This window comes from Pinus tabuliformis, chromosome 8 (assembly GCF_031772625.1).
Source record: "Pinus tabuliformis cultivar Carrire ecotype Pingquan chromosome 8, CPIR1, whole genome shotgun sequence".
NCBI lineage: Eukaryota > Viridiplantae > Streptophyta > Pinopsida > Pinales > Pinaceae > Pinus > Pinus tabuliformis.
In genome coordinates this window covers 198,329,587-198,345,262 of record NC_142294.1, presented here as the reverse complement: position 1 = coordinate 198,345,262, position 15,676 = coordinate 198,329,587, and the positions used below count along the sequence as shown (strand labels likewise).

At 35.5% G+C, this 15,676-nt stretch overlaps 1 pseudogene; it reads right to left on the bottom strand.

The window, feature by feature from the left end:
* Positions 1 to 5,263: 5,263 nt before the first annotated feature.
* LOC149234807 (fructokinase-like 1, chloroplastic) lies at positions 5,264 to 14,319 on the bottom strand (annotated as a pseudogene).
* Positions 14,320 to 15,676: the final 1,357 nt, after the last annotated feature.

Sequence of the window (15,676 nt, the reverse complement as noted above, 5' to 3'; positions counted from 1 at the left end):
AATTGCTACAAACTGCTCCTGGAATTTTGGGTTGGCAATTTGTCAATATTTTTTTGTAGCATAACTAACTCTTCGTGCCACTCGAAGCCAGATATTCATATGATATATGGCTATAATTTGCTTTTCCATTCTCTTTATCCAACTATTACTGACACAGATGTTCATGGTGCTCACTGCCCATATTTATAAACTATCTATTCATTATCGCATGAATTACTACCATCAAGATTTCCTCACCTTGGTTGCTTTCACAATGCCTTACCACATAACTTTTATGTTCAGACGAAAACATAGAGTGTGAGAAAATCTTCGTCTATTATTCTTCAATAGCCATTTCAAATGTTAACAGCTGCCTCTATTATTCCTCAATAACCATTTCAAATTTTAGTAGTTGGCCGATAAGGATAACTGCTTCCAAACAAAGACTTGTTTTTCTCCACAACATTGAGTTAGGAGGCCTAAAATCTTAGTCCTTGCATATACACCCTTGTGTAGTAATGTCTCCTTAATTTCCTGAAAATATTTCTACTTCGTTTGGGTTTGTAGCTACTACTTTTGTTCCCACCATATGTTATTTTTGGATATTTGTAGCTTCGAAGATGCATGTTCCCATATGACAGATTTATTAATTGCTGCAAATTGCTCCTTAAAATTCTTGATTGGGCACTGTGTCATCATGTTTTTCCTTCACTATAATTAAAGGATTTATCCTTTAGCATACCCATACCATTTGTATTACTTAAAGGTACAGATCCTATGGCATATCTCTAATTCACTCTTCTATTGAATTTCTTTCAACATACATCGCCAAAACATGCAACATAGTGGGAGTGCCATTTACCAAAAAATTTCATAAGTAGAGTGTCACAGGAGCATCTATATTTTATTTATCTATATATTTATATTATATTGCATTTGCATTCAAAAGAGGCATGTAGAATGCTAAACTAGTTACCCGAGGGCAACCACCTTGAAGCCATCACTTGTATGCATAAGACCACAATACATAAGACTAAATAGTTATACACCACTAAAATTTAAATATGTCAATATATATGACATTAACATTTACAAATGCATTCCTCATATTATTTTAACAATTTAAAAAATCTATCGACGTGTCTTTGTACCTTTTGGGGCAATTGCCGGTAGACCAGATTGGTGATACTCAACACTACAAACACTTGAGGGGAATGCAAACTACCAACCCTTTTGAATGAAGATTCATTTTTCTCAACCACTCTTCATTGAAATCATTTTCTCATGCGTCCCAAATCGTTATTGTAATAAGTAATGGTATTTGTGGGAGAGTTCTCTCTGTGATTTAATGCAATAGCCAGAGTACCATCCAATTGAGTAGTTCGCTCGGAAGGAGGACATATTATGTTTTGAACCAACTTGCCTCTTCTTTGTTTAATGTTTTCCAGTTCGATCACCACTTGATCTCACGTCATCTGGCTAGGTGGAAGACTTCACTTCTCTCTCCCCTATCTCCTCATTTAGGTAAAAATCCCATATGATTGCTGAGTATTAATGTTGATTGAGATTCTACAAGTTTTAGTTAGAGATTTTGTTCACTCTTCTAATAAGAGATTTCAAATACTTCCCATCCCACTCTAGAGAAAAATAGGTGATGTACTTTCATTTTAAAAGGGTTTGAGACTTACCTAGTATTTTCACTAGTATTCATGAAATTCTTTGGCTTTGATTGGGAACAAACAGTGCTACCAACCAAAAATAGAGATGGTATCATCATTAAAATTTATGTCTATATTAAAGAGTATCGTGATATTTTTTCGAGCCATTTTTATATTGACAGTTTAATAAGTTTGCAGAATTTTAATTTTATTTCAATTATTAATTATTATAAATATGGTAGGGGTTTTTATTATAAAAAAAAATAAAATGACTCTTCTATTGCATTTGCAAGTGCTCCGGGGCATTAGGCAAGGAAAGGCAAGTGATAATGAAGAAATACTAAGAGTGCACACATTTCCATTTCAGATACTCATTACATTTATTTTATTTTATTTCAGTAAGTAGCACCCTTGGAAATGGCTGAGCAATGGAATAAAACTTGCTTTACAGGAATTTATTATTTTGTTCTTAACAGGAAGAAGGATGGGTGGTTTGGTGTGTCTCTAAGAAATGATTAACTGCCTAGAAAAAAGCTAGTGATGGATACTTCTCTGCAACTTCAGCTTGCTATGAAGTTGATCGTAATAGTTCATTACCAGAATTAGATTCATTGGATATGAAGCTTCCTTGGGAACTATATAACCACCAATTTCGATAGGAATTGTAGCAATTCTCAGGCTGCAAATAGGAGATGGAGCCAACTCGAATTGTAAAATCTACTAGTGGAGAAGATAATTATGTAGGTCACCAATAGATTGAGAATTAATCTATATCATATTTCGAGGACCCATGTCAATCTTTCATCTTTTGTAAAACCTTCATGAAGACAGAATTTCCAGTCAATTGTAAATTCAAATTCATATACATTATTACAATTCCTTGTTATCAAGGAATCCAATTCCAATTATACAAGGGTATTGAAAGTGTGGTTTAACAATTGGATATGAACTTAATTTCCACCATTTAATGTGACTGAAGCTTTGGATTTCTATGTTTCAGAGTAAACCCTCTTGTAGTCTAGAGAAATCTAGAACACTTCTTTTTTGACTCATAATATGTCTTAAAATGAAGTTCCAAATAAGGATCCTGCATGTTCAAATGACGTGAATGCATTTCCAAAAAATATAAGTGTGTTGCCTTATTATTTTCAATGTTGCTTTCGAGAATTGTTTTTTCATTTAGATTTAAAATTACTTTGCTGTTAGCATTAAAAATAATGGATTTATTTATTTTTTATTATGTTGGTATCCATAAACAACAAAGATTTAAGGTAATTAAAATCACTATTTGGGAACTATTCAAAATGATTTTAATTATTTATTTTTTAAATATTTTTTTATATTGTCTCTTGAGAGACAATAGTTTGAATTATAGACATATAGTCCCTATAGAGACAATATGTTTTTAATCTCAACTATTGTCTCTAAAAGGACAAAAATAAAATTGTCTCCAAAGAGACAAAAATGAAAGTGTCTCTACAAAGACAAATGAAATTGTCTCTTAATAGACAATAGTTCTTGTCTTTATAGAGACAATAATAATATGTGTTCTATATTGTATTTATAGAGACAAATTTTTGAGACATTATATTTTGAGACACCCACTAAAAGACAATATTTAAGACAATACACAAGTTTCTTTTTGTCTTAAGTTAAGGCAATTGACTCAAATATTGTGTTAAATATTGTCTTAAAACCCCCCTACATGTAGTAGTGTGATTAGATATGTGTTTTTGTTTGTCAATTGGAGGTGATGTGTTGAGGTCTAGTCTACCCTTTTTCATTATTTCAAATAAATTTTTTTTATCTATATAATTTGATTAGGAGGTTGGACCATTTACTCTTTGTTTTCATTTAATTGCTTTATATATTTTAATATTACTAATATTAACATTTTAATTGAAAAATCTACCCATCTTTTCAAACAAATTGAAGTGGTAATATAAATGTATCAACATCATTAATTTAAAATGGTAAAGAATGATATGTCAAATAACTCAACCACTAAAGTGGTGATACAAGTAAATGAACGTCATTAATTTAAGAAAATGGAGAATGATCTCGTCAAATAAGTACATTATTGACATGGTAATATAAATGGATGAGCATCATTACCTAAAAAAGGTAGAGAATAATGTGGACAATGACCTTTAATAATATAATTGCACGAATTAATATTTTATTTCAAAACAAATTATAAAAATTAGATAACTAAAATACCTAACGAATTATGAAAAATAGATAACTACAATACCTAACACATATTTATATTTAAAAAATAAAAAAAAATTATTTTCCAATGAAACGCATTTATAACCTTGGATGGAGGTTGTCGATGGTTTGCCGACTATTAACCCTCCTTATTGGGTTATGTATAAATTCTAAGCCGTAACCTATCCTTACTTATATCCTTTCTGTGATTTTTCTTGATCAATTTGATGAAATATTCCATTATACTTTGGTCAAAGTCCTCACCTCCATATTAGTGTATATCCTAGTAAGTTCAAAGCTTGAAATCCAAAAAAAAAAGTCAATGATAACCACTGTGCACGTATTCAAATTCGTAATGTAAAACTGCCAGACAGAGTTTAGACAGATAACCTCCAAGATGGGTATGACCATTTGTAGCTAAAACCTCAAAAACTCTGTTGTCAATAGTCAGAACGCTGACATCAAACATGCCACTACCAAGATCAAAAACAACAATCTTTTCCTCTCAACCCTTCTCGTCCAAGCCATAAGCTATTGCTGCAGCTGTGGGTTCGTTGATAATACGAGCTACATTCAAGCAGACAATAACACCAACATCCTTCATTGCTTGGTGTTGTGCATCAGTAAAATAAGTTGCGCAAGTCCACAAGTTAACAGTCAGAATGCAGTCAAAAATTGGTTACGCACAAATTTGACTTGGTATGTCTGGGTGAGTCAACTTGGCAGACCCAGCTGGGTCTGATTGGGATAGGCCATGCCCTAAGACCCAATAGTTACAAAATCACTAGAAAAACAAGCACAAATTTGACTCATTGAGTTCTAACAAGTCGATTTGGAAAACCTAGCACCTCAGACCCAACCAAGTCTCGTAACAGATTTGCTTTTCTCTAGTGTTTTAACAAACTAAATACAATGCATTTTCAATAAGATAACTATAGAGACTCCATTAATGCTATTGCCTACACATTGAAACCTAATTTTACAAAAAGTGAAATAATTGTAGAATGACTAAAAACATCATGCACAAATCTAGCACACTTGTTGAAATCTAAGAAAAGGAATGTACCTCGAAGAACATTATAATTACAGATGACTGATAGTAGCGGATTCTTATGTGTTACATAACTCATTGTTTAATTTATGACTAAAGAAATAACATGGAAACAAAATATACAAACTTATAATATCAAACATCTTAAAATGAAAAAGGATATAGAGGGAATTGACAGGAATTGTGAGAATCCATAAATTTGTCTCTTAAAATATGTGCCACAGCTCAATATCGAATGCTCAAAAGCAATGCCCATGAGAAGAACCTGAAAGGCAAAGTTCATGATGTAGTGCCCAGTGAGACAAAATGTACCTTAATACAATAATACATTACCTTGCAGCGTCAATGGAGCTATGCTAAACCTCTAAATAGCTTGCCACAAGGAAGGTACATATACTTGCTCCTTTAGATTCCATGTTGCGCTTTCAGCTAGGAATCCCCAGATAGCACCAATTGTCCATTGTGTGATAGTCCCAGCACAAATAGCAAATCTTTATTGCTTCTCCAATAGCACTTGATCATCATATAGCTCCGGTTGTGAAGTCAACTTTCTTACAATGCCTGCAAGACATACACAGTTACTAACAATGTTGAACTCTGCATTGACATATCATCCTTCTATTAGAAGTATAAGAACACTTCAGATAGATCCTTGAGCAATGTGACTGCATTCAATGACTACCTGCTACAATAGCATCACCCGAACCAGTCCTATCACACGTGAATGGCGTGACCAAAACATCTTTTGTTCCTATTACTGCACCCTCAAATGTAGGTGTGTAGTAGTGTATGCGGAAGGTGCCATTAGTGACAAACAAAATCTTCATGTTATCGTGCCATAACGGTGCAATTTCCTCTCTTGTGTATGTAGGTTTTAACCCTGTACAGAAATTACCTACATATGAATTCTTAAACAAAGAAAATAAACAATGCGAGAGCATAACCCATAAAACACATATGCACGGAGATTTTTCCCTGGATCCCAAAATCGGGACTACCAGCTTGATTTTTCATTATGCTCCTTTCAATGTTACAATACATATTTATACATGCCGAAGCATCCAATACCATGGCCAAAAACCATCGCGTCCAATACCAGGGACCGAAAACCATTGCGTCCAAAAAAACATGTGAGAAAATCATGCACAAAACCATAGGTGGGTCCGCCCAACCTAACATATGGTCCAAAACCAAAATTTTCCGGGGCGCTGCTCCGGACCCCATAAATTGGGGTTACGGGTGCCCTTCAAACCCCCTATCAACTACGCGGAAAGAATATAAGACAACCCAACAGTGTAACGATAACACCTCCATCATCGTTGCCTTTTTCTTTCTCCGACTGACTGTTCATATGAAAGTGCATAGTATTGAGGCTTGTAATTCCTATTTCGCTCAAAATAATCCTCATCAATCGAAAATTCCAATTCTTGCATGGTTACCTCAATGACATTTGCCTCATTCCATGCACTCTGGATAAGTTTCCTTGTCTAATCTCGAGACCTCCAAAGTGGCAAAGGGAGGTTTACGTAAAAAAATATAACTTCCCCAAATTCTTTTGGCATTTTGATTGTAGCAAGAAGAGTGGCATGCATGGATTCTTCAAGAAGAACCATGGAATTGAAATGAAACATCTTGGCATGCGTGAAAAGTTTAAATATTTAGTCACAGATGAAGAGCATTTAACTCCAGCATGTGGTTATCAACACATAGTGATTACAAAGCAGTCTGCTTTTGTAAGATGATCGAAAAATTGGACCAAACCAAAAAATATAAAAAATGGGAAAGGTAAAATATATAAAAGGGGAAACTAATCAAGCACATGAGATAAGGAAAATGTTGCGAAAAAAGAAGAAGTTAGAAGTATACATTTTGTGTGGATGACTATAAGAGTACCTCTTTCAGTATGTCGATGTTAATATCAGAAATGTGAAAACCATCTTCTGCACATGGTTTGACACATTCCATTCCTAATTTTCCTTCCCGACGGGTTACCTTCATGTAGGAAACTGTTGTGGATGCATAAGGATCAAATTTAACACCATGAGTTTGGACATGTTCCTTGTTCATTGTGAGAACCATTTGATAACCAGTGGGATCATCACCTACTTTACCCATAAATGCTACTCTACCTCCCAACCTTACAAGTGCAATAACAACATTAGATGGTGGTCCTCCCAGTGCCCTGACAAATTCTGGAGGACTCCATTGCAAGCTGTTCCATGTAGAAGACTTATCGTCATCCATTTGTCTGTCTGATACCCTAATAGTAGGAATAAACTCATTCTGTGCCAAGCCAAAACAACATACCAAAGGAGGCCAATCATATTCAAAGTTATGATCATCCTCCTCACCATCTGCTTCCAACTCCATACTTTCTTCTTCTTTGTTTTCAACAATTTTCTTTCTCCTACTCTTCTTAGGCACATTGCTCCCACTAATGTCTGCTAAAGTTGTTTTCTCTTCACTTTTTCTTCTCCTCACAATCCTCTTGATAACACGGGATGTCTTCTTTGAGCTTGAAACAACATTACCTACTATTCCGAAAGAATTAGGTCAAGGGTAACAAAGGCAGGTAGTGATTCATTGCAGCATCCCACAAGCCCTCGACAATGACTACAACAAAAGAAAAAAAAACCTACAATGCGCTCATGGAGAAAAACAGAATACTTGAAATGACTAGTCGTACTCCTACTTTCCTCACAAGTAAAGGAAACATTTATGCAAGAAAACAACTACCTTTCATTCTACGCTTTTGAGGAGCCTCTTGAACCTCTGTGACTGGTGTATTTGGAGTGGCTTCTTCTTTTCGGGATGTTGCTCTGACAATGCACAGTTTATGTAACTTTGCAGTCCTAGAGAGAACCAAATGAGGAACAAACAACATAGAACATTTTGGATTGGTCCTGTGCCTACAAAAATTGGGTGTCAGATAAGGGTTGAATGCAATGCCCTAGCTTATGAAATATTATTAGATGTCTATATTTTTGTATAAGCTATGTATCTATGTGAAACAGAAAACATTCGTAGTCATGTTTTAGTTTGTGGAAACAAAGTAACAAAACACATACCAATAAAAAATTCCAATTCTTGCATGGTTACCTCAATGACATTTGCCTCATTCCATGCACTCTGGATAAGTTTCCTTGTCTCATATCGAGACCTCCAAAGTGGAAAAGGGAGGTTTACATCAAAAAATATAAGTCCCCCAAATTCTTTTGACATTTTGATTGCAGCAAGAAGAGTGGCATGCATGGATTGTTCAAGAAGAACCATGGAATTGAAATGAAACATCTTGGCCTACGTGAAAAGTTCAAATATTTAGTCACAGATAAAGAGCGTTTAACTCCATCCTGTGGTTTTCAACACATAGTGATTACAGAGAAGTCCACTTCTGTAAGGTGATCGAAAAATTTGACCAAACCAAAAAAATATAAAAAATGGGAAAGGTAAAATGTTGCGAAAAAAGAAGAAGTTAGAAGTATACATTTTCTGTGGATGACCATAAGAATACCTCTTTCAGTATGTCGATGTTAATATCAGAAATGTGAAAACCATCTTTTACACATGGTTTGACACATTCCATTCCTAATTTTCCTTTGTGACGGGTTACCTTCATGTAGGAAACTGCTATGGATGCCTAAGGATCAAATTTAACACCACGAGTTTGGACATGTTCCTTGTCCATTGTGAGAACCATTTGATAACTAGTGGGATCATCACCTACTTTACCCATAAATTCTAGTCTACCTCCCAACCTTACAAGTGCAATAGCAACATTGGATGGTGGTCCTCCAATCATTCCAGTGTTGATTTAAATTTTATGGGCACACTGGAAATTAAACCTAAAATTATATCCTACAATTTGGAAGAAAACATCTACGAGAATGTTGAGAGACAAAACTAGAAAGTTTCTAGAAGAGAAGAATATAGCTTATATGAGTGTAGACCACCAACTAAAGAGGACACATTATTTAATCCAATGTCACATATTTAAAGGCATATGTCACCTTTTGAGGTGTTTTGGGATAAGGACACAATGTTGACGTCTTCTCTACAGATTTAAAGGCTAGCTATTTCCTTATGGAGATGAAAAGTGGCATTGCGGGCCTATTTTATTCACTCAAAGGGAAAAAAGGAGGATACCAGGGTATTTTGTAAAGAAATATTATTTTATTAATCAGGTTTTACTTTTAATGTTATAAATAGAAAAGAGGATTCACTTGCTAAAGTCACGGTTGGAATTGTGACAGTTCCTCTACAAGCTTAGTTGAAAAACATTTGGGAGAATGCAATTAAGGGGCAAATTCAATGTGAGGTTTTAGCGCTATGTCTCTTTTATCGATGACTAGGTTTTTTGCAAGGATTGCCATTGTTTTTCCAACTAATATAAGCTTTCAAGAAGGTGAGTCTCGCTCCAATAAGAGGACGTTATGGTTTAGGTTTTGCTAATGGCAAATATCTTAAATACTAGCAATAATAGACCTTGCTTTAGCATATCACAGGACTTGCACTTGCAACGATTATATGAGATCCGGTTTAATATTGCTAAAAAAGGAATGAATGTTTTTACTTTGAGACAAATTACAAGGAGTGGGCCAAATGACTTCATTCAAAATTTTCAGTTGACAGTTTAATGGTTGGAATATTTTCTTAAGGCTATACTATTTAAGGGAAGATTCAGTTTAAGGTAGAATCAAGAGAGTAATACTTCAATTGGAATTATTTGTATAGCATTTTAGTTTTTTTTGTTTTCATTCATTTGCAATCACTATTTCTTATGATAACACTCATATATGCCATACCTTGAAATATATGTCATTGCTTATATTGTGATCATACACACGTACCAAGACAATGTTTCAAATTGATAACAACAACTGCTTACAACCTAACACTTTGATAAGCGCTATTTGAGCGTGTCAATACCCACTGGTTCTAGAGATATTGGATATGACTCAAATTTGCTGCATTTTTGTGAATAAGATCACTCTCTTAAGGAGTAATACGTGAAGAAAAAATGATTTATCACAAAATATGAATAACATTATGCTTATGGTCTTTAGTTGCAATTTTTGAATGGTATTTAAAATTGGACTTTATGGATTACTTGTTGCACTTTCCATATGTGAATGGTTTCTATCTAAACAGGGGTTTTAGATTTAGCATTACCTTGTGACTCGAATCAATCTAATTTTATAACAAATTATGCATCACTTGGGATGCTTCACAATTGTTCTCAACATTAATCTACATTTTGTAATCATTTAAGCATCACTTTGGGATTACTTCACACTTGTTGTCAACATTAATCTACTTGTTTGTAACCATTTAAGCATTCACTTCGGGGTATTTCACACTTGATCTCAACATTAATAATAGCATAAAAAGTATAATGTGACATTCACTTCTCCTTTTGGGATTAATTCAACAATTTACTTGCAAGATCTCACATCTTTGACGAATGAATCGATTTGATTGAGTTAAGCATAAGAGTAGTCAATTCACGCTAGTATTTTCCAATTTCTCTCCCAACAATCTATGTTTAAATTGATCATGCCGATTCCCCCTGGGATAGACAGTCTCCTTGGTAGGGCAAGGCCTTCAAGGTGACAGTGACTGGCTTGCCTATTATGCGTCTACGTTGTCCCATTGAGGTTAGGACTTTTCCTCCTAGGTAATAATTTGAGTGGTAACAGTGAGTTTGGGTGATATTTATGAGTTAAATTTTAAAGAATAAGTCGGGATTGATTCAGATTCAGCTAATTAGACTCAGTTTCCTCTAAAAACATAGTCAAACTCGCGACTCCACTTGGACTGCGAAGAGTCTGATAACACTGCCAAGAAGCTTCGTATGGCATAAATTGCAGAGTAGTTAAGGCATTAGTGGACTGAAAAGAAAATGTCATACAGATCAGCTTGGTTAATAATTTACTCAGTCCATCTATATTTAAGAAGCACATCTATAATAATTGAAAATCCACTGACCTTGAAGAAGAGGCGATGGTTGAGGTTCTGTTCCTCCATCTGTTTGAGGACTGCAAGCCAATCTACTCTTTTGGGCTTCATTATTCTCACCCACTTCATGATTAATTCAGATGGATCATCCTCTTCTGATAAACAAATTATATGTTTCATCAAGGCCTTGCTCCTTCCAAACAACTTTGCAGGCAGAGCTTCTATGAGCCTTTTTTGTGCCTTATCCAATCCATTGTTGTCTACATCAGCCCACCTCAATCCCTTGCCCTTTACTTGCTGGTTTTCATTATCTCCCCCAACATCAGAATCTGATTCGTCCTATGTATCTTCAACCTCAACTTCATAATACTTTTCTTCTTCGGTTGTCGTTGTTGCTGTCGTTAATGGGTGTCCGGGGCAATAAGGTCAGAGTGTAGAGAATCGAGAATGTAATATTCTAGGAGGCACAAAAATTGCAAAGCACGTGGAGCATAAACTGCAATGTACAGAACCCTAGAATTGCATTGCACACATAAATCCTAAGATAAGTCAGTTGGGCATCAAAATCAGAAAAAGCATAGCACTTGGAGTGCATTAAATTTTGATTTGTGGAACCTTAGATTTTCATTTGTGCACAACATAGATCCTATTCAACATGGGAAACCTTTTAGGGAAACATCCTATTACATATAACAGAAAGCGCGGCACCTATAGTAAATTCCATGGAAGAATAAAGATGACCCTTGAAATTATGTTCAACTTCAATTACACAGGCACACACAAAAATAAAAAATAGTTCCATTTTAACCCTCAGTAGATTCAAAGTAGCTCTGTGAATCTGAATGATGAACCTTGGGGTCCACAAAAGAAGTGAGTTAAATTTTGGAAGGAAAATAATGCTAGAAACAAGACCTGATCATGATTTCTATTCTATTATGATACCATTATTAGGCGAGTGCTTTAAATTAAATTTAGATGATATGATTACAGGGTTAAATTTTTCTTTTCTCCTTACCATAACACCCCTTCTTTTTTGGCCAAGTCAGGGACTGATTTCCCCAATTTTTTGCTAAAATCTATTCATATCAGAACTGCACTTCTGGGTATATGGATGAGAATTCTATTATTTTTCCTGGGAGCCCAACCTGGGCCAGTAATAGTAAACTCCCACATTTTTACAATGAGACCACAACTCAGCTGACATGGCACTAATGTTGGTACCAACTTATTATTAGATGCATCTCATGGAAAGTGAGTAATTGGAAAATAAATATGGTACATATGACCATAACCATGTACACACGATAGTCCTTCCCATTAATATATACACTCCTAAATAAATAAAAGATGAACACTTCTATTTGAATCTGGAAAAATGACTTCTAAATAAAAGTTTTATTGCATTAGATCATTGCTATAGCTAAGAAACAAAATGACAAATTCTTTTATTTGTTAGATCACCACACAATGCATGGACAATGGGCTATTTATATGTTTCAACCAAACTAACGATATAAGCCATCAAACCTTCCAGGATAAATACGAGTTCATCAGCGAAATTTTGCATCTTGGATTTAGAAGGTAAGTTCGTAACTCAAGTCCAAATATTTCTCGTAGCTCAAAGAAGGATATTTTCTCAATTCAACACAAACAAAGACAGACATAATTGTTATTACAGAAATAAACAACAAACGTGAAGAACTCCCTCTGGAATCAACTTTACATTAGAAAATACCCACCCAAAAAAATAGTTTTACATTGTAAAACTGCAAAGTAAACTGCACCTAAAGCTCCATGGAAAAATCTCGAATTGAATATTTGTATATAAAATTTTATGCTGAACCATCTCAAATTGAATTTTAGCATATACTATATTATATTGAACAAGGCTATTTTTTTTATCCTTGAGAAAAACTAACCAATAAATCAATGTTAAATTAATTTATTAAGGATAAAAAATTTGAAATGCATACCTCTCAACAAATAATACACAATTTATTAAGGATCAAAAACTTGAGATTCCTACCTCTCAACAACTAATAACACAATATATCTTGTCATGCTAACATTGATCTATGCTAGTTTATTTATAATTGTTATTTAAATATACACCTTGATTGTTATTCAAATATACACCCCTGTTTAAGAGGATCTATGTTAGTTTATTATTATTTAAATATGAAGTAAAATACCTAATTCATCCCTACCAAGATATGGCTCTGTAATTCATCTTATTAAAATACCATCACATCATCCCTAGACCAGCCTAGAGTAGTTTATTGTTATTCAAATATGATAAGTAAAATAAATAATTAATCCCTCCCAAGATATGGTTCTATTCTTCATTTTATTAAAATACCATCACATTATCACGAGATAGGCCTAGATTACCTCCTCTCTCTACGTGCAATAGCAAAATAAGATCTGGGCCTAGAGCACTTCCCTTATCTATATGCAATAACAAATTTAATAAGGAATAATACATCTTGATTAAGACAATATAGGTTCCAACTATTTTTAAAAGAAGCAACATAAAGAAACTACAATGGAGATAATAAGTGAATTATTGTCCATAATCTTCTCTTAACAGAAGAAGCATGCTGAAATCCCTATCTAATATGTAATTTATGGAAATATTTCAGCTGCTCTCTACTTATGACAGCATAGCTATAGAGTTTGGTACAGTGAATACATATTATAGCATCCACACCACCAACCATGCAATTTCAAAACAATATATTTAAATTTTATCAGAGCAGCGGTTACAATACCTGGATTTCACACAAATAAAAGGTCCTTTATATTTCACAAAGAACAACATTTTTTGGAGAATTGGATGCAATTGCCGTGTCCAACAACAACATGCACAAGGCATAGAAACCCTGAAGACCTGTTTGGGACCATGAGAAAAAACTGAATAATTTCCACATCTGAAACAAACCCAAGCACATGACATTTCTCATTTACAAGCACAAATCCCCTTTAAATGCTACAATTATCTCAAAAGTAATTCAAGACTTCATATTGCAACTACCACCCACGAGTTATTACAGAAAATACTTTTCCCGAAGTAATAAAGCATTAGCCGACTTACCAGAACCAACCAATGCACATAATTTTTTTGTTTTAAAGGGGGGGCTTCTTACCAGTAAGTTCGCATAAACCCTAAGCCCAAAAACCCCGGTGATTAACCACCGAGCAACTTCACTTGAAGGACTCGGCGCCAATATTTCTGCACAAAATTCGAGTGTTCATCTCGTTGACGATATCAATAAGCCTTCATAAGCCCACAGTTCCACCGGAGGCCTCGTTCTCCTTGTCTTTCTTCTCCTGGGGTTTAGCCGCTCTGCACTTAAACTCAGTTGCCTTCTCAAAGAAATTCCCGTAGATATACTCTGCCGTGTAGCCCTTCTCCTCATCATAGAGCATGATGTGACTGTGCCATTCATAGACGCGGTGTGTCATTCCCAGACGCAGTAGCCGGGCTCAGGGTCCTCGTGGAACCCAACACAAACTTGGTGGTCGCCAATGGTGATGGTCTGGCCGGAGTTCGCCTTCAGTTTATCAGTGTCCCCGCAGGATATAATCTGAACCATATTCTTCTCGATCTTCCCTACTCTCTCTCCAATGGGCTCTTGCTCTCGTCCGGGATCATGCGATCATACGAGTTGGATAGGAAGGTATTGGTGTCCAGAAAAGCGCTGCGCATATTTAACCGACTCATCATGGTGCTCACAACTAGGCTTTCGAAAGAGTTTTTGGTGGAATACTGGTTCTCTATTTTCCCTCCGATGGCTGATATCCACTCTCCAAGACTTCCTCTCGGTGGATATCAATATATAAACTGCAATGGCCACGCATATGTGGGCTCTCAAGGAATTTAACAGCTTGGTGATTGGAGGGAACCAAAGGGAAAAGGGCGAAAGCAATAAATTTCCTTTGCCTTTATCGCCATCGGAGTATCAATCTTTATCTTCATGCCTGATAGTTAAACCCCAAAATCAACATCCTTCAAATTGATATCCTGCAGCAGCATTTAACAGCTTGGGGATTGGAGGAAACGAAGAATAGTATCCCCATAACACATCTCTTCTTTAGACTATAGCCACATTGGTTCATGAAATTCATTCTCTTTGGCCCAGCTGTAGCTATATAAACTATATGTACTATCGACCTCTTGACTAAGGGCACTGAACTATTACCCATGCTATAAAACTTTCTCCTAGTATAACCCTTCTACGCTATATCCAAAGGGAAAAGAGCGAAATCAATAAATTACCAGGAAGCGCAGGCATGGCACAAGATGCCACGGGCTTGGGACTCTTCTCGACCTCGACGAGACACATACGACAATTTCCAGTGATAGACAGGCAGGAATGATAGCAGAAGCCAAGGATATCGATCTCCGCTAAGCGCCTATAACAAAAATGCCTACCATTCTGCCTGAAGGATGAAGACCATAGCAGAAATGCTTGAACAATTTCCAACTGAATGTGTACCACCACGTGTGAGCCTCAGAAACAAAAGAAGGACGAAAGTCTCTTTCAAAGGAAGGCCTATCAGCCTAATAAATTCTAAGCAGTAACCTACTCCATCGAAAATCTAACTGTGAATTTCGTCCGTCTCATTTCAAAATTCCGGCCGTTATTCCTTCAAGAGACTTTTCACATTCTCTTTGATTACTTCAAAAATGCTATCTACAATGACTTGGAATCGGCGCCCGGGCAGGCAACAAGGTTATCAAATGTCTCCGACCATGGATTATAACACCCGCCAATACCATTCTCATCCCCAGCAAAATACCAGAGGCGGTTTTCCTCCT